At 37.8% G+C, this 19,613-nt stretch overlaps 1 protein-coding gene across 1 annotated transcript in view; it reads right to left on the bottom strand.

Annotated features, from left to right (window-relative positions):
- LOC109268887 (contactin associated protein 2) overlaps positions 1-19,613 on the bottom strand; it is a 1,595,009-nt gene that overhangs the window by 646,366 nt on the left and 929,030 nt on the right. The window lies entirely within an intron of this gene.

The raw sequence follows: 19,613 nt of genomic DNA, 5'->3' as shown, positions 1-19,613 counted from the left end.
GTCTAGCACAGAAGAAGGTGAGAGGTAGGATATAAATTAGTATATTCTTGACAGTAAAGCTTTATAATCAGAACTTTTCCAAACAGTATATTCTGGATACAAGGTATTTTCAATTTTTATAGGTATGGAGGCAATCAGCAAAAGAAAAAGTTCTCACCTCAGTTATTCAGAGTGGTATGTACTAAATGATTGCCTTTAGGTATTAGTTTTGAAATGAAAACTAGGCACAGAAGCCTATCCCATATATCTAGCCTGGGTTTCCCTCAAGCTTCAAACGCAACTGCCACAGTGAAGTGGAAATTGACTCACCCTATTAACAAACACCTAATCTGTGTACTTCCCCACAAGTTTTGGGTCTAAAAGAAAAAAAAATTAGATTAAATACCTATTTTTAATGATGGGTAAAGAACATTATCTTAAGAGCTTAAGAAGAGTATAGATCTACAAATCATTGAACATGGGAGTCAGATAATTGTTGCAAAGTGCTTGGTGCCTTCAGTAGGTTTAAAGAAGGTACAGTCTCTGAGAGCAAAATGACATAAGAGATTGGCTTGAGATAAAAAGATAACAGAATATGATTCTAAGCCATGTTTATACATATGATGGTCTACTTTGTGCATGTATATGATAAACTGTTGATAATCTGTCTTGTTCATTTCACACAGCTAGTAAATGGCAGAACTCGTAAAAATAAGGAGGCATAATATGCTATACATATATGTTACAGGTTTTCTAAATTTAAGAATCTAAATATTTTGACTTAAGTCATTATTGAACACCCACCGAGCATAATACCTAATTTATATTAAGTGCTCAGTATATGTCTGTTTAATGATTAATCAAAATAATTACAATGATCAATGATAGAGCAAGAGGGAAACTTGTAAAATGTGCATTAAAACCATAATGCCAAACTTAGTATAGGCATTGCTGAAGCACCAAAGGCATCAATTTTAATTATCCTTTTATGTTGAGGAACACTTACTTTCCAAGAGATGAGGTGAATAGATCTTCATTTCCTACTCAACTATGTCTTGAAGGTGATCTGGGGTAGGCTTTCTGACCTTTCTTTCTGACCTTCAGAAAGACCCTCATTAAACAGAATCATTACCCTGCTAGTGAGAGGCTCCTTTCATATCTAGTTATGAACATGTATGAAACTTCTACCGAAACATCTGAGCAGCCAGATGAAATTGTTGAGAATCCCATCTTGGGTAGGGGCCTAAACAACATTTCCACTCCATCATGTCACCTCTGGTATCAGGATACACTGGACCTATCCCTGATCCCGGTGTTGATGTCATCCTGATTAGCTTGTGAAAAAGGTTGGGAAAAGTTTGATAAAGGTTTGCAAAACAAATGGAGAGGGAAATCATTCCATGGCTTTATCATTCTGAAGTAACAGGTATAGTTACTGTGTCTTCCTACCCAGATTCAGACCTGCAAGGCTGAGTGGACAGGTCCAGGTTTGCTCATGATTTGCTTCTCTGTGCCTCTTCTCCTTTTCAATGTTAATTTTTACCTCTTGGGAGTTTAAGGGGGTTGGGGGAGATTTATTCTGTACATGGACAGGAAGACCGATAAATGTGTGAATGTATGTGTAAGAAATGTACAAATAGCTTAAAACAAAAACCGAGTAGTAGCATTTAACAGAAAAGTTATGGGTCATTATCAAATGAATATTTAAGACAAAGTCTAAGGAGTGCTGATGAAGTACCTCAGGCCATAGGAGTCTGGAATGGTTTCAAAGGAGAATAATTTCAGGGGCGCCTGGGTGGCTCAGTTGGTTAAGTGCATCCGACCCTTGATTTCAGCTCAGGTCATGATCTCACAGTTTGTGGGTCCAAGCCCTGAATAGGGCTCTGTGCTTACACTGCTGAGCCTGCTTGGGATTCTCGATTCTCTTCCTCTCTCTGCCCCTCCCCGCTTGTGCTTTCTGTGCCACTCTCAAAATAAAAAAGCAATAAATAAATAGAGAATAATTTCAAGGATGAGTGGGATTTCGTGGGGAGTGGGAGGGAGCACAAGGGCCATCCATTTCCATCAAGTGGAGCTGAACAGACACAATCTTTGATCTCGGAAGGTTTAATCCTGGGTGAATTACACTTATATTCTAGAATTAATATTTAAATTTTCTGTACACAAAGTCCAGCCAGTTAATCTACCCATCCCTCACAGTACTAACCAGCAATACGGTCTCTTTCAACTGTAGATTGGTGTTCCTCATCTTTGTCTAGCCTTTCTACAGAGGGAATTTTTATTCCATTAAATGAACTCTGAGATATTTCTTCATTGTGACGGAATTAACAATGTGGTTGATGTGATGAGTACTTCAAGTTGACCTTCAGGGAACCAAGGCGGTTTTCGTTATTACTGCTTCTTACAGTGTGATCTATGGTAAATGCATACTTTTTAACATGTTCCCAGTATTCAAAGGAGTATTCCAAAGGGTTCTACTATGCATTGTATTTGTCATCTTTTATTTGTCATAAATGTATCTTTTTTCCTTCCCCTTTCCTTCTTTTTCCCCTTATTTTCTTCTTCCCTTTCCCTTGTCCTTCTCTTCCACCTTTCCTTTTCCCACCCTTCCCGCCTTCTTAATCTTCCATTCTTCTTCCCATCCCCTTCCCCAACCCTTCCCTTTCCTATTTTCTCAATGGTAAATGACCGGCATAAACAATCCAGAGGCCTTTCATTTTGTCAAAAAGTCCCAGAGACTAAAATTCTGAAAATCACTGTGAAGTCAGTATATGACTATAGCAACATAAACATATATGTCATTGTGATATTGTAATTTATTATATATTTGATCATTCATATCAGCTCTCCAAGCCCTTGGAATTCCTTGTGTGATAAGATAAATGGGAAGATCTTTTGTTACAACATTTGGTCTCTTGTCCTTACTAAGATGTCTTCAGTGCCACATAATCAAATAGGTGTCTTGTTATTCATAACAAGCCCCGTTCCACTACGATCGGATGTAAGTTAATAGGTGGAAAGCATGTAAGGATGGTGGCTGGTCATGAGAGAAACCAATCATGTGATCATTTCTCACGGGAGAAACTTTCAGTCTCAACCCCTTGACCTCTAGGAAAGTGATGGACTGTGGGCTGGATTAATCATCAATAATGACTGGTTTGACCAATCATGCCTATGTCATTAAGCCTCCATAAAAACTCAAAAGGATGAGGTTGGGAGAGCCTCGAGGTTGGCAAACAAGGAGATCTGTGGGGAGTGGCGCAGTCCAAGAGGGCATGGAAGCCCTGCACTCCTTCCACGTGCATTGCCCCGTGCATTTCTGCCATATGGCTGTTTGTTTTTTCCCCCTTGAATTATATCCTTTCAAAATAAGCCAGTAATCTAGTAAGTAAAATGTTTCTGAGTACTGAGAGCCCTCTAGCAAGTTAATTGAACGTGAGGGAGGGGGTCACTGAAACTTCCAACCTACAACCAGTTGGTCAGAGGCCTGGGTGGCAACCTGGCCTTGAGATTAGCATGTTAAGTGGTGGCAGTGCGGTTTTTGAAGACTGAATCCTCAGCCCAGGAGATCTGATGCTAGCGCCAGGTACACAGCATCAGAATTGTAAGGCACCCAACTGGCATTGAAGCACTGCTTGTTGGTGTGGGGAAACCATTCCCCACAGTGGAATCAGGTGCAGAACCCTAATCACTTATGTGGATTTCGGTTTTCACTGTCTTACGGGGCTACTTGGTAAGTCATGGTACTATTCTCTTACGTGTACTTTTTGCAGAAAAGAAGGTTCAAAAGGCAGAAAGCAAACTGGACCTTGTTTGGCTAGTAATTTTAGGCTTCTTAATATGTGTAATGGAGAAGTATTGAAAAGCATAGGCAGGAATGACATGATCAGAGTCGTGCTTTACTACTAAGAACATCCTATCAGGTTTAGAATGGATTTGAAGGAACGATATCTGGATCAGAAATAGCTCTTTGGAAATGAATTCATTTATTGTATTCACGGGCAATAAGAATTTAGACTATTGTAGTGGCCATGGGAAAAGATGGTTACATATGTAAGGGATGTGGAAAGGAGTTGACTAGATGTTGTGAAGAAAATAGTTTTTTTAAACTCAGTTTCTAAGTCAGAATGACTGTAATGCGATGTTGCCATTAATATGATTGAGGAGGTTTAGGATGAACTGCAGTTTGTTGGGTTTGTTGTGCTGATGGAACATTTTTGAGGACCCAGTTCAGAGGTAATAAGAGTGTAGAGGACCCACCTCTGTTTTAGGCACAATTTGTTCTCTATTCCTGTTACTGATGTCCTTGAATAATAGAGTACTTCATTCAATTTTGTGTTTAGAGGCTTCCGGCTTCCTGGGATGAAATGTCCACCTGTTCCATCCCACTGCCATTTTCCTTTCAATCCTGTGTATTGTCTCTGAACGGAAGTTGGGAGACGGAGCTACTGGGGGGTTGGAGACGCCACTCTGGCTACTTTGAAGAGTCAGCATCCACCAGGCAAATGACTGCCCAGTTTTATAGTAAGTACAGACCAAGCATTTCTGAAGTAGGGGACAGTGGAAGAGAGATACACAGTGTTTTTCATCTACTCCCAGGTGCGCATGCCAGGCCTTTTTCTGGCAGCAACATCACTGAATGATCACCATTTGTAGCAGGTTGGCAAAAAGCAGCAGGGGTGTATAGGAAAATCCACACAGTTGGGGACTGAGATATTTTAAAGCTTTGAAGAGGTATGATATGGTCAGCTTTGCAATTTAAACAGATTAGACTACTAGTTGGGGGAAAAACATGAAGATGAATAAAGGCTGGCAGTTAACTACTACAGATGGGAACCCAAAAAGGTTGGGTTAGAGAACATTTTGAGAGAGAAAATCAGGAGGCTTTTAACCTGATAACTGGGCAGTAAAAAAGAGGGAGAAATCAGAGGTTGGCTATATCTCCCTGAGGGACACGGTTACAGGGATGCTGCCCGACAGAGATAAAGGGCATAGATGGAAAAAGAAGAGGAAGAGGAGGAGGAATCAATCTTAGGATGGACAAAAATTCAGTTTTGGGTGCTATAAAATTGAGGTGGCTAAGGAATTTCCAGCTGTAGCCATAGGAGGGCACTAGGTATAAAGCTAATGACTTGGGTGGCTGCTCAGGAAATACAGTTGGGAGTCCTTTGAGTTTTTCACTTTGTTTTTTGTTTTGTTTTGTTTTTTTTAAGGCATATATATTATTACTGCATAATGATTTGATATTTGTATATATTGCAAAATGATCGCCATAAGTCCAGTTAACATCCATCGACATATGTAGTTACAAAATTTTTTACTCCTGTGATGAGAACGTCTAAGATTAAGATACTTAGCATCTTTCAAATATGCAATACAGTATTATTAACTATAGTTGCCATGCAGTATATTACATCCTCAGAGCTTTTTTATAATTGGAAGGTTTGTACCTTTTGGCACCCTTCACCCATTTTGTCCAACCCCCAACCTTTCTATTCCCCATCCTCTGCCTCTGGCAAACACTAATATGTTCTCAGTATCTATGACCCTGTGTTTTTTGTTTTGTTTTGTTTTGTATTTTCTAGACTCCACATACAAGTGCAGTCATGTAGTATTTGTCTTACTCTCTCTGACTTCTTTCACTTTGTATAATGCCCTCAAGGTCTATTCAGGATGTCACAAACAGCAAGATTCCCTTCTTTTTTTATACCTGAATAAGGTTTCATTGTGTATCTACAATTTATTAACTCATTCATCCATTAATGGACACTTAGGGTATTTCCCTACCTTGGCTATTGTAAATAATGTTGCTATAAACATGGCATGGTGGTCCAGATCATTTTTTTGAATTAGTGTTTTTGTTTTCTGTGGATAAATACCCAGAAGTGGAATGAATGGATCATAAGGTATTTCTAGTTTTATTTTTGGAGGAACCTTCCTACTGTTTTCCATAGTGGCTGCACCAATTTACTTTCCCACCAACAGTGTACAAGCATTCTCTTTTGTCTACATCTTTGCCAACACTCTTTATGTCTCATCTTTTTGATAACCACCACTCTAACAGGTGTGAGGTGTTGTCACCTCATTGTGGTTGTGCTTTGCATTTCTCTGATGATCAGTGATGTGGAGCACCTTTTTACGTACCTCTTGGCATCTGTATGTCTTCTTTGGAAAAACATCTGTTCAGATCCTCTGCCCATTGTTTTTAACCACATTTTTTTGGGGTGGGAATTAAGTTATTTATATAATTTGGATACTAATCCCTTATCAGAAGACTTGCAAGTGTTTTCTCCCATTTAGTAAGCTGTCTTCTCATTATGTTGATCACTTGCTTTGCTTTTTAGCTTGATGCAGTCCCATTTGTTAATTTTTCTTTTTTTGACTTTGTTTCTGGTGTCAAATCAAAAAAAAAAATTAACCGCCAAGACCAATGCCAAGGAGCTTATGACCTAGGTTTCTTCTCAGGGCTTTAATATATTTTAAGTTTGTTGTATATGGGGAGGGGGTCCAGTTTTTCCAACACCATTTAAAGAAGAGAGTGTCCTTTCCCCATGCTATATTCTTGGACTCTTTCTCACAAACAAGTTAACCATAAAGTATGGATTTATTTCTGGGCTCTCTATTTTGTTCCATTAATCTATGTATCTGTTTTTATGTCAATACCAAATAGTTTTTATCGCTAAAGCTTTGTAGTGTAGTTTGAAATCAGGGAATGTGATACCTCTTCTTTCTCAATATTTCTTGGCTACTCGAGGTCTTTTTAAATTCCATAGAAAATTTAGAATTATTCTATTTCTATGACAAATGCCTTTGGAATTTTGATAGTCAGTATACTGAATCTAAGCACTGTTTTGGGTAGTATGGGCATTTTAACAGTATTGATTCTTCCATCCATGAGCATGGAATACTTTTTCATTTGTTTGTGTCTTCTTTATTTTCTTTCATCAACGTCTTGGTTTTCAGTGTACAAGTCTTTTACTTCCTTGGTTAAATTATTCCTAGGTGTTTTATTCTTTTTGATGCAATTGTAAATGAGATTGTTTTCTTAATTTCTCTTTCTGATAGTTCATTATTAGTGTATAGAAACAACTCCTATTTGAACATCCTGATTTTGTATCCTGCAACTTTACTGAATTTGTCGATTAGTTTTAAATCCCCCCCCCCCCGCCCCCCGCGCCAATGGGGCCCTTAGGGTTTTCTATATAGTGTATGTCATCTGCAAATAGTGACAGTTTTACTTCTTTCTGATTTGGATGACTTCTATTTCTTTTTCTTGCCTAACTACTCTGGACTTTTGACTAAAAGTGGTGTGAGTAGGCATCCTTGTTTTGGTTCTGATCTTTCGCCATTGAGTATGATGTTAGCTGTGGGCTTTTCATGCACATGGTCCTCTGTACTCACTTTGTTGATGGTTTTTATCATAATTGATGTTAAATTTTGCCAAATGCTTTTTCCACATCTACTGAGACGATCATATGATTGTTATCCTTATTTTTGTTAATCTGATGTAAACATTGATTTGTGAATGTTGAAACATTCTTGCAACACTGGAATAAATACCATTTGATCATGGTATGTGTCCTTTTACTGTATCCTTGAATTTGTTTTGCTACTATTTTGTTGAGGATTTTTGGATACGTGTTCATCAGGGGGTACTGGCCTGTAATTTTCTTTTCTTGTAGCATTTTGCTTGGTTTTGGTATCAGAGTAATTCTGGCCTCAACTTTGGAAATCTATCCTCCTCTTTAGTTTTTTAGAAATGATTGAGGAAGGTTGGTATTCTTATTTAAATGTTTGGTAGAATTCCCCTGTAAAGCTGTCTGGTATTGGACTTTTGTTTGTTGAGAGGTTATTGATTTCTGATTGTCCTTACTCACAGGCTTGTTTAGATTTTCTTTCGCTTCCTGATTCAGTCTTGATAGATTGCATGTTTTTGGAATTAATCTATTTCTTCTAGGTTATCACATTTGTTGGCATGTAATTATTCATAGTAGTCTTATAAGACCCTTTGTATTTTTGTGGTATCAACTGTAATATCTCCTCTTTCATTTCTGATTTTGACTCCTCTTGGTAAATCTAGAGAAAGATCTGCCAATTTTTTTTTAAATCTTTCAAAGAACCAGCTCTTAGTTTTCTATTGCCTTTTTAGTCACTTTGTTTTTCATTTATTTCCATTTAGATCTTTATTTCCTTCCTCCTACCAACTTTGGCCCTTGTTTACTCTTCATTTTCTAGTTCCTTGAAGTACAAAGTTAGTTTATGTGAGATTTTTTTTCTTGTTTCTTGAGGTAGTCATTTAACACTTTCCTCTTGTAAGTGCTTTTGCTGCATCCTGTAAGTTTTGGTTTGTATTTTTACTTGCAAGGTATTCTGATTTCTCCTTTGATAACTTCTTTGATCTTTGGTTCAGTAGCAGATTTATTAATCTCCACGTATTTGTGATTTATTTTTTCAGTTTTCTTCTGATTTCTAGCTTTATAACATTGTGGTCAGAAAAGATGATTGACATGATTTCAGTTTTCTTAGATTTATTAGGATTTTTTTGTGTGTGGCCTAATATATGACCTATCATGGAGAATGTTCCATGTGCACTTGAGAAGAATATATTCTGTTCCTTTTGGATCAAATGTTCTGTACATATGTGTTAAGTCCATCTGGTCAACATGTCATTTAAGACCCATGTTTCCTTCCTGATTTTCTATCTGGATGATCTCTACAATGATCATGATAGAGTACAAAAACTCCACACTATTACTGTACTACTATTTAGGTCAATTAACATTTGCTTTGTATATTTAAGTGTTTCTCTGTTTGGTACACAAATATTTACAAAAGTTATATCCTTTTTGCTGGATTGATTGTCATCTGATTGTTGAAATCATGAGACCGGTGGAAGGACTGAACCTAAGACAATGCATAAAGTTATGAGTGGTGAGTTAAGGTACAAACCACAGAGAGCATCACCACTTAAGGTAGAAAACATATATGATGTAGACCTAGGAGGAATGATCAGAATAGCATGGGAAGAACAAAGCAAGGTATCATGGAAACCAAGTGAACAGAGAGCATGAATTATGGTTAAGAACTAAATAATTTCCACTGGATTTAGGTATAAACATGGCAGTCTTTAATTTAGAGCATTCCCATTAAAGGGGTGAAGACAGAAACCAGATTTCAGTTGTGACTGAAAAGTGAAAACACAGAAATTCACCATGTTTGTAAGAATTTTGTGAGTGGGGGCGCCTGGGTGGCTCAGTTGGTTGAGTGTCCAACTTTGGCTCAGGTCATGATCTAGCCATCCAAGGGTTCTAGCCCTGCATCAGGCTCTGTGTGACAGCTCAGAGCCTAGAGCCTGCTTCAGATTCTGTTTCTCTCTCTGCCCCCCCCCCCACTTGCACTCTATCTCTCTCAAAAAAATAATTAAAGAGAAAATTAAAAAAAAGAATTTTGTGAGTAGAAGAAGCAAACTGCTCAGGGTAACTATAGGCTAGTAAATAATAATACTAGTTTAGAATGGCAGATCAGAAGTTGAAAAAATGAGCTTAGATAATCAGAGAGCTCTATACCTGTGTATCACATTAAAAAAAAGCCTTCTATGGATTAATTTTATGTCCTTAGATTTAATAAATATATTTCTAAATGTGTTGTCATTATAATTATTAAAAATAATGTCCACTTCCCTGCTTTAAGCTTCAAGTGAGAAGTTGCAAATTTTAATGCCATCAAAAAGTATTACTTGAGTTATGGTTCTTCTTTTTTGTTGATGAGATCTATGTACCTTTTGTGTTTCCTTACATGTCCTGGCTGACAATAAATGTAGAGTTAAATATTATGTCATATTATAGGAAGTATGTTAACCCTGAGTATTCGTGTATATTCTTTCCTCTTTGGGTCATATGAATATCCAATATTAAGTTACAAAACATCCAGAGCTCTCCTCTTATTTTAGACTCTTGTGTTTAATGTTAAGATCTCATATTAGATCTATTTCTTAGAATTTCTCCAAAAAAAAAATCTTGATGGCTTTTTTAAGGGAGGTAATTACTTTGTGCCTAATTGTGCATAATCACCTGAGCAATGGAATGTTAATATAACAGCAAAGTTACAAATGACTTAGAGAAATATTTTGATCAAAATTAAATATTAGGCTCAAAATCATAAGTGTATGTCAAGAATTATACTGAGCAACAGAATGAGTATTAGAATCAATATATTTATTAGCCAATATTTGATATGAAAAGGGAATGCACAATTCATCATTCCCCAGTTATAATCCAGTCAATCAACTCAATGCTGCCCTATAGAGTATCTTACCCTTACTTTGACATTTTTAGTGTTAAATATTGCCTATTTGGAATAAATTTGATTTAGGTAACCTTTCATGGAGCACAGGTACATGGAATGCCATAAATGTCAAGGGAAGTATAAACCTTTGTCTCTTCACAAAGACTTTAGAAAGAGTAAAGCTGTTAATGGTACACATCAGATATTCATTGAAAATCTGCTTGTCTTCAAAATCATCAGCTGAGAAAAACATCATTAAGAAAGGCAATAAAAGTAGAAATTAAAATGAACCAATATTAGAATTATACCCAGGATAGGGCAGAAACATCATGTTAGCCAGCTCTGTATTCCCAATAATGTCTTGAAAATTCTAGGCATTCAGTAAGTGTATACTGAATAGAATTTTGAATTAATTGTAGGTATCTCTATTCCCCCTTCCCCCTCCCCACCAAGAAATATATTTCACTGTTGGGTATTACATCATGATTATGAAGCCTAATTTATAGGTACTTAGGGAAACAAAATGAATAATCCTTAACTCAGTTTCCTGACACTGTTTTAGTAAAATCTGGTTATCCAAATATGAGCATTTTTCTGAACTCTCTGTTATGGAATGTTTGTGTTCCCTCTAAATTCCTATGTTGAGACCCTACCACCCAAATGTGGTAGAATTAGGAGACAGATAAAACCTTGGGAAGTAATTAGATAAGATCATGAGGGTGGAACCCTTTTCAATGGGATTAGTGCCCTTTTAAGAGTCATGAGACCAACTGCTTCCTTTCTCTGTTCTCTGGTCTGTTGAGATACAATGAGAAGCTGGCAGCCTATAAACCAGAATGGGGCCCTCGCAAAAATGTGACCACACTGGAATCCTGAAATCAGACTTTCAGCCTCCAGAACTATGAGAAGGAAATGTTTATTGTTTGTTTATAAGCCACCCAGTCTATTTTATGTCTGTTACAGTAGTCTAAATGCCCTAAGATGTACCATATTTGGCTTAAGATATTTTAAATGATATATATACCACATATATAAAGAAGGCAGAAACAAAGTCAAAGTCATTCAATAGATTTTTCATGATAGTTTATACCAAACTGAGCCAATCACATGTGCCTGTATATTGAAGATACTGGTTAGGAGTAAACACAATGACCCCTATACCAATTGGTTACTAAACAGATTCTGTTCTATCAGAGGTGGCTTCATGTTTTGGTCATTTGTGTAGTGGAAACTGATGGTGTAACCGCTCTGTTGGTCATCTTTGCAGGTATCTGTGCTCACTGTATTTCCTTATTTTTCTCCTCCTTTTTTGAAGCTAGAATTTCAAATTTAGTCAGTATTTGTTACTAAATAGCACAGCTCTAGCCAAACTTATTAGTTTTCTTAAGCCAAGATTGTTTCATTAGAGTTGTATAAACAGGAAAAAATTTGAATACAATTTTTCACATATATATGGGTTTTTACTCATTTTTCATGATCATTATGCATTACACATACAAGGGAGCTAATTGAAAGAGTGAATTAATCCCACTCGATTCAAATGACTTGCACTTTTTGAGACTGATAAAACTGATTTTGTTTTATAGAAGCACTGACTAGGTTCTAGTTAACGATGGCAATGTAGAAAGTTCATGAACTTGCCCTCTCTCATGCACACATAAACCTACAAATATATATAGAATAATTTCCTCTGGAGGCAGGGGGTGGGGGGGCGGTGGAAACCACAGAAAACAAAAAACTAGCTGAGTGACTCCTCTATTAGGCCAACCAGAAACACACATATGCTGAAGCAAGTGGGAGATGCTGATGAACAGTGTCAGCATAAAGTCCACCCACATTCAGGAGAGAACTCAAAACCTGAGCTTCTCCCTGAGGAGCAAAGGATTTAAACCTCACACTGGGTACCCCAACCTTTATGACTTGAGAGACGTAGTCCCCAAAACATCTAGCTTTGAAAACCAATGAGGCTCACGTCCATGAGAATCCCAACACCTGCAGTAAGCAGAGAAACGGTTCCTACAGGCTCAGAGCACAGACCATCCAGACTTTAAGACAAGCCTCTTTCACATCAAGTGTTGGCCTGAGATGCAGGCATCAGATTTAACACACATCACGGAGCCTAAGAGGGTATTCTGAGGGTCTGAAGGCTGGTGAGCACCATCTTTGCGCTCGCCCTCTCTCTGCCTCACTCCAGCTCACTGGTATCTCCCGGAAGGGAGCCTCTAACCTTGCCTGAAGCCCCAGCTTTAGGGCTGCCACCTGCAGACACCTCAAGGTCCTCTCTGGCCAGTGCGGCTTATGCTCCTGGGTCTCACAGGACTGGAATCAGAGAAGGTTCTTAATTGGCTGCCACCCTGAGGTACCCAGTATTACAGTGAAAAAGGCCTATTATCTTCATACTATGGCCCGAGGGCAGAGTTCTAATTAAAGACACATCTAAGGGCTGACTGTGACCTCTAGAGACCTCAGAGGGTGAGCACGATCTTCACACTCCATCTCCTGGGTTCTAGAGCACCAGTATCTGCTGGAGAGGAGTTTCTATGCACGTCTGGTGCCTGGTTTTTGTGGCTGCCACCCCCTGATTTACTAGCTCTGGGGGAGTTTGCACGGCAAACAGACCATTCTTGGCTGGCTATCACCCTGAGGACACTGCACACATATCAGACTGAAACCTGTCTTCATCTTTCCATGAAAGAGGTCTACTTGCTTGTCCTGGATATTTGGCTTGAGGGATAGATTTCCAGTTTGACACACATCTAGGGGCCTGCTGGGATGGACTCTGCAGATGATGGATGCCATAGTTGCACACTCCCTCTGCCTTGCTCCAGGTTGTTGATATTTCCCAGAAAGGAACTTATATACCATACCAGTCTGGTGCCCTAGGTTTTACAACTGCTGCCCAAGGGACCCCTCTACCTCCAGATTGCCTGGCTCTAGTGGTCCGTGAGATTTAATACTTGTGATCCCACTGGATAGTATATATTTGCATACTTTAAAAGTTGATATCTAACGTCCTCCCCTTTGGAGTATCGATAGATCTTGGCAAACCCTTACTAACAATAAAATAGGCTTCTTGGACAAATACAAAAGTTTGGGGTACAACCAAGAGTGAGGGCAAGGTTGAACAATAAGATTCGTCTCCTACACAGGCTTTTAAGAATGGGAAACAGGTGGCTGTCTTATATATAAAAACCAACACAGAGACCTAGGCAAGCAAAGTGAAGAAATAGAGGAATATTCCAAATGAAAGAACAAGATAAAACTTTAGAGGAAAAAGAAAATAATGAAACAGGAGTAAGTGATTCACCTGATAAGGAGTTTCAAATAATGGTCATAAAGATATATACCAAACTCAGGAAGATAATACATTAACACAGTGAGAACTTAGAAAATATAAGAAAGTACTAAAGTCACAGAGCTGAAAAATACAATCTGTAGTGAAAACTACAATGATGGGTTCAAAAGCAGATCCGATGAAGCAGAAGAAAGGATCATTGAACCTAAAGACAGGGCAGTGGAACTCACCAATCAGAGCTGCCTCAAAAAGAAGGAAAAAAAAAAAGGAAGATAGCCTTGGAAACTTATGGGACAACATCAAGTGATCAACATTTGCATTACAGGCATTCCAGAAACAGAAAAGAGAAAGAAAAAAGTCGGCGGGGAGGCAGAAAACTTATTTGAAGAAATAATGGCTGGAAACTTCCCTAACCTGGGGAAAGAAAAGGCCAGATACAAGCAGCACAGAGAGTTCCAAATAAGAAGAACCCAAAGAGACCCACACATTATAATGACACATTATAATTAAAATATCAAAAGTTAAAGACAATGAGAGAGTGGGGCGCCTGGGTGGCTCAGTCGGTTAAGCGTCCGACTTCAGCTCAGGTCATGATCTCACGGTCCGGTCTGTGAGTTCGAGCCCCATGTCGGGCTCTGTGTTGACAGCTCGGAGCCTGGAGCCTGCTTCCGATTCTGTGTATCCCTCTCTCTCTGACCCTCCCCCGTTCATGCTCTGTCTCTCTCTGTCTCAAAAATAAACATTAAAAAAAAAAGACAATGAGAGAATATTAAATGCATCAAGAGGAAAACAATTTGTTACATACAATGGAACCCTCAGAAGACAATGAGCAGATTTTTCAGAAACTATGTAGGCCAGAAGGGAGTGGCACAAGGTATGTGAAATGCTGAAAGAAAAAAAAATCCAATCAAGAATCCTGTACCCAGAAAAGCTGTATTCAGAATGGAAGGAAAAAACAGGAAGTTTTTTTTCTACTTTTTCCAACAAGTGGAAAATAAGAGTTCATCTCCACTACACCAGCCTTACAAGAAATGTTAAAGAGACTTCTTTAAGCTGAAAAGAAAAGGTGCTAATTGTTAACAGAAAACATGGAAATAGAAATCTCACTGGTAACAGCAAATATGTAGTAAAATCTATATTTTATAATCTATAATCAAAATAATCTAATGCTGTGGGGTGCCTGGGTGGCTCAGTCAATTAAGCATCTGACTTCAGCTCAGGTCATGATCTCACAGTTTGTGAGTTCAAGCCCCATGTCAAGCATTGTGCTGACAGCCTGGACCCTGCTTCAGATTCTGTGTTTCCCCCACCTGTGGTCTGTCTCCCTCTCTCGCTCTCTCTCTCAAAAATAAATAAACATTAAAAAATGAAACTAAATAATCTAATGTTTTAAAGGTGGTGGATTAATCACTTATAAAGCTTGTATGAAGGTCAAAAGACAACAGTAGTACAAATAACTAAGTACAATAATTAGCTAAGGGATGCACAAGATAAAATGATGTAGCATCAGAAACATAAAACATATTGAGGGGAGAGTAAAGGTACTGTTTTGCCTCATTATTGGTAATAACCTGCCCCCACTGACTACACCACATACAATACATACAATGTTGACTCCACTGCTTTTCGCCTCACTGGAATCATACTTTATAGAAGAGCTGTAGGAAACAAACGAAATTTCTATCTTATGTTGCATTTGGTTCGTAACAATCTATTGTGAAGATGACAAATCTCTTACAATTAATTTCTCATTAAGGAAAAGAAACTACACAAATTTTCTAACCTTAATGACTATATGAAAATTCATTTTCCTAATATTACAGCAATGTAAAAGGTTTAAAATGGAATGCCAATATAAACTATTAAAATCTTTCAAATCTTCACACAAATTATGTTCACTTTCAGTAAGTGAATGAAACTATTCAGACATTTTAGAAATGAAGTTAAACTAACCTTTATTGTAAGAGTAGATTAAAAATACTTCTCTATCAAAGCCAACTGAGGTAAAGTTTTGACCATCAGTAATTTCTCTCATGTTTGAATTAATTAGGAGGAAATCCATATTTACTATTGCAACTTCTTCCATTTGGAGATATGACATACAAAGCTCTTAAAATAATGTCACTAAGTCCTATATCATTTTTAATGTCTACATTTGACATTACATACAGATGACATTTGGGAAACATCCTTTAGTCTAGTTATACACTTGTATTTTGGGGGTTTCCAGTCAGTGTCATAATTGTAACATCTAATGAAGACACTAAAAGTGATTACAAATGTTAGAGAAAATGTTAGAGAAAAATCAACTCCATTATAAAAACTTTAGCACTTAATATCAGGGGTAGACTGTTATACTGTCTTTGTGGGAATCCTAGCAAAGAATATGAAGAGCCCTGAGTTTGAAAGCATAATAGGTATGAGAAAACAAAAGTTAATGACATGACATCAATATAAAAGTCTGAAGTGTTGGATCAGAACATGTCTCCTCTTGAGAAAGAGGAATGTTGGGTTCCATGTGGTCCATCTGATTTTGGCCACAGTTGGCCAGAGAGGAAAAAAGGAAAAAAGTAGTCTTATAATAGTGTGGTGGGGCAATTCCAGAAACAGTAATAAAACCACAATCAGATATATTTAAAAACTGCAAGACCATTTGGCTATGGGGTCCTGCTTCCTATAGTTTTGAAATCAGAAGGTTGCACTTGATCGATGTTTTTTACACAGAGGCCATATCTGAATCTCTGGTAGAGTTTTCCAGTAATATGCATGTTGGCACTCCAGTGGGTCTCCTTGGAGCAGCAAAGTCAAATAACTGCCTAGTAAGATTCACTTTTTCCCTGGCAAGCATCTCAGGTAATGAGATTAGGAATATGAGGAAATTACTTTCTCATGGAAAGAAATCAAAATGATTCTGAAAATTCCAAATTTTCTTATCAAGCCTTAGGTTTCATTTGAAATCCTTAAAGCAGCGGAAAGGAGCCAGCCTAAAGCACTGCTGAAACAGAGCAAAAACTATGCAAGGACTGACTTAGCCAAAATTTGATGGTGTTCCCTTATTATGAAGAGCAAAATTAACGTCAGGATCCACAATAAGTGCAAGAAAATATCGTTTAAACTCAGAAAAACTAACCTCATAACCTTTCTAGACTTCATTTTTTTCATATTTAAAAAGAAGCGTGCTGACAGATTAAGCAGCCTTAAATTTTACTTCCAAATCTAAAAAACGATTAAGACCAAATGTTAAATTTATTTAAATATCATCCCTTATCACATTTAACTCTATTTCACAGTAAAGAATAAAATTTTAAGAGGTTTTTTTTTTTTAAATAAAACACATTTAAGTAGGACTGAGGTGTTTGGAGCAAACTTGTCCATAGAAGAAGTCTCTGCTTACCTGAGGCAGCTGCAAGCCGGTGTCTGAAAATAAATAAGCAACCTGTATGGGCAGGCTTTGCAAACTCAGTCCTATCAAATAATGACAACTGACACAGCTGACTTTCAAAATATGAGAAATAGTTACAAACAATCCTCTCTTGTTTCCTAACTTACTAAAAATTGAAAACTAACAAGCTTTCTTTCAATTATGCCATTTCAACATAAGCATGCCAAGCTCACTTGAGAATAAAATCTTCCATTTATCTGTGGAATAGCTTAGGCATAAACACCTGTCACGTAAACCTCTGCTACCAAAAGTCAATATGTATCTCTCTAGTTGTGGAGGGATTTATAGAACAGATTTTCATCTTCTCCTTGCATTTTGCTTTATCTTGAATTTCAGGATGCATGTTTTATTGTACAACTGAGTGATTTGGGAAAGCTAAAACAATTTTGCTAAACAATAGAAAATGAGGAAAGGAGGGAACCGGGTAGGGGTATGGTGAAAGTCTCTTACTATGTTCTCCCAGTTGAGATGTCCAGTTTAGAAATCCCACAAGCTCCTACATTTCCAAAGCTGGATGTCCATTTCTATAATTAAGGCCACACACACACACACACACACACACAACACATTTTCTCAGAAAACAATGACAAAATTACTTCTGGAGAGGTATAAAGAAGAATGTTTTCTAACATCAAAGTGATTCCTATTCACAGAATAGTCAATACTATATTTTGTTCAGCCTTGCTTAAGCCATTCAGAATACACGTTGTAACAAAAACAGGTCTCAACTAAAACTAAACGCTGATATTGATACTTCTCGACAAAAGTTTCTTCAATACCTAACTTCCAGGCACTCTTGTAGACACCAGTGAAGATATAAGCCATTGCTTGCCATAGAGAGGTTTAGAATTTAATCCCAATGATGAAACAGCCATGTAAAAGAAAAAAAAAAAAAACTGCATGGCAAGATGAATCCTAAAACATTGTAAGCTGGAATAATAAAGGAGTTTTTATACGCTGGTAGTTCTTTCCCAACCACAGGAGACAAGAGAGATTAATAAACACTCTGGATGGAACAAATCTGTCAAGGAATTAAGAGTTTTAAAAGGCAATAATAAAACCTTAAAACTGATTAAAACAATAAAACAGCACCCTAAAGCCTATGTCACACATTCTAAGTTATTAATAATGGATACTACAGTATGCTTTTTCTCAGTTTGGGAGGTTTCAGAACCTTTTCTCAAATTTTAAGGACATACTGTTAAGATACTGTGCCCCCCCGCTTTTTCTTTTTGTTAATGCTCAGCTTGACAGCTGTCCATTACTTTATGACTTTTCAGACCCCAGACCCGCGATCCCCACCCTCCTGGCTCTAGCCATCACCATCCACACTGAGACGCCGCTCAGCTTCCTTGGTTCTCGCGGATATGACAGCCTAAGGGACCCTTCTGCGGTGTGAGTTGAGTTTCTCTGGCTTTCCTTCACCCTTCCCTAGGTGTTACGTCAAAAATTGTGCCTGTGTGATTGGGCACAAGGTATTGTGGGTCTGCCATCACCACAAAAAGAGCAGACCTGAAATCCACTAGTCGCAAAACGAGAGGCACATGGGACAGACTTGAACCCGACCGCAGATGATGTGAAATCTCATGAGTGAGAAAAGTCTCTGTGGCTAGAAGCCTGTGTCATGAAACATGGTTGTGGACCGCCATGGATACATATGCTTAAGTCAGACAGTGGGTACCTCTTCTTTCCTAAAAGATTTATTTTTATGCTCACTTAGCTCAGCTGACATACGGTAGCCAGAATTACGGATGTTTGTGCTTCAAGATTCGCTGGAACTGAGTAATGGATTGAAGGTGCTCGTTAACTCTACCATTAGCTTCCAAACTCGCCATGCAATCCCACTTCCTAACTGAGCGGTGGAGAAAGACGAAAATAAAATGGACAGTAAATACCGTATAAAAGGACTATTATAACCAAAGATTTCCAGCGTAATTACATTCATAAAAGGCACTTTCAATTGCTAAGTTTATACCTGTCCACACCCATGTGAATACATGGAGAAATGCTGGATTGTTTTTGCCACTGATGATGGATTGACTAATTATTAACAGATCAGAAGCAGAACAACTATTAGCTTATGAAAAGTTTTCCTTATTTTGTACTGCACATTATTCACAATAATAGTTACAAGACAAATTACTTTTTTTCTTTTTCTAAATGAGCTCTGCAGATAATCTTAAGATTAAATTTTAAGTGATGACATATGGATTCACATGAACACCAAGCTACGTAAGAATATAGATGGGACATTTAATAGACCAGCTGTAAATGGGTGTTCCCACATGCCCAGAAAAGAATATTGACAAAACTTTACAACTGAGAGATGAAACATTTTTGGGTACACAAGAAGGCAGACAAGGGGTTACCAAAGATGTTTGTTGCTTTAAGAGGAAAAAACAATGGGTATGATTCTGGTTGCTGACTCGTTTAAAAGCACAAGATTCTGTTCACTGTTTAGGCTCTGGCTGCATATATGGGACAAATTCAGTCCCTGATGAATTATCACACAATACAAACTCTTCCTGTGCTCTCCTCCTTTTGCTTTGGAGCAAGAGTTTCTCTTGATGGAAATAGAATAAAGACTCATTATATAAACCTCATAAGGTTCTG

The sequence above is a fragment of the Panthera pardus genome, unplaced genomic scaffold, assembly GCF_024362965.1.
Source record: "Panthera pardus isolate Hobbes unplaced genomic scaffold, ASM2436296v1 HiC_scaffold_8, whole genome shotgun sequence".
Classification (NCBI taxonomy): domain Eukaryota; kingdom Metazoa; phylum Chordata; class Mammalia; order Carnivora; family Felidae; genus Panthera; species Panthera pardus.
Note: the sequence above shows the minus strand (reverse complement) of the source record. Positions and strands in the feature narration are given on the sequence as shown.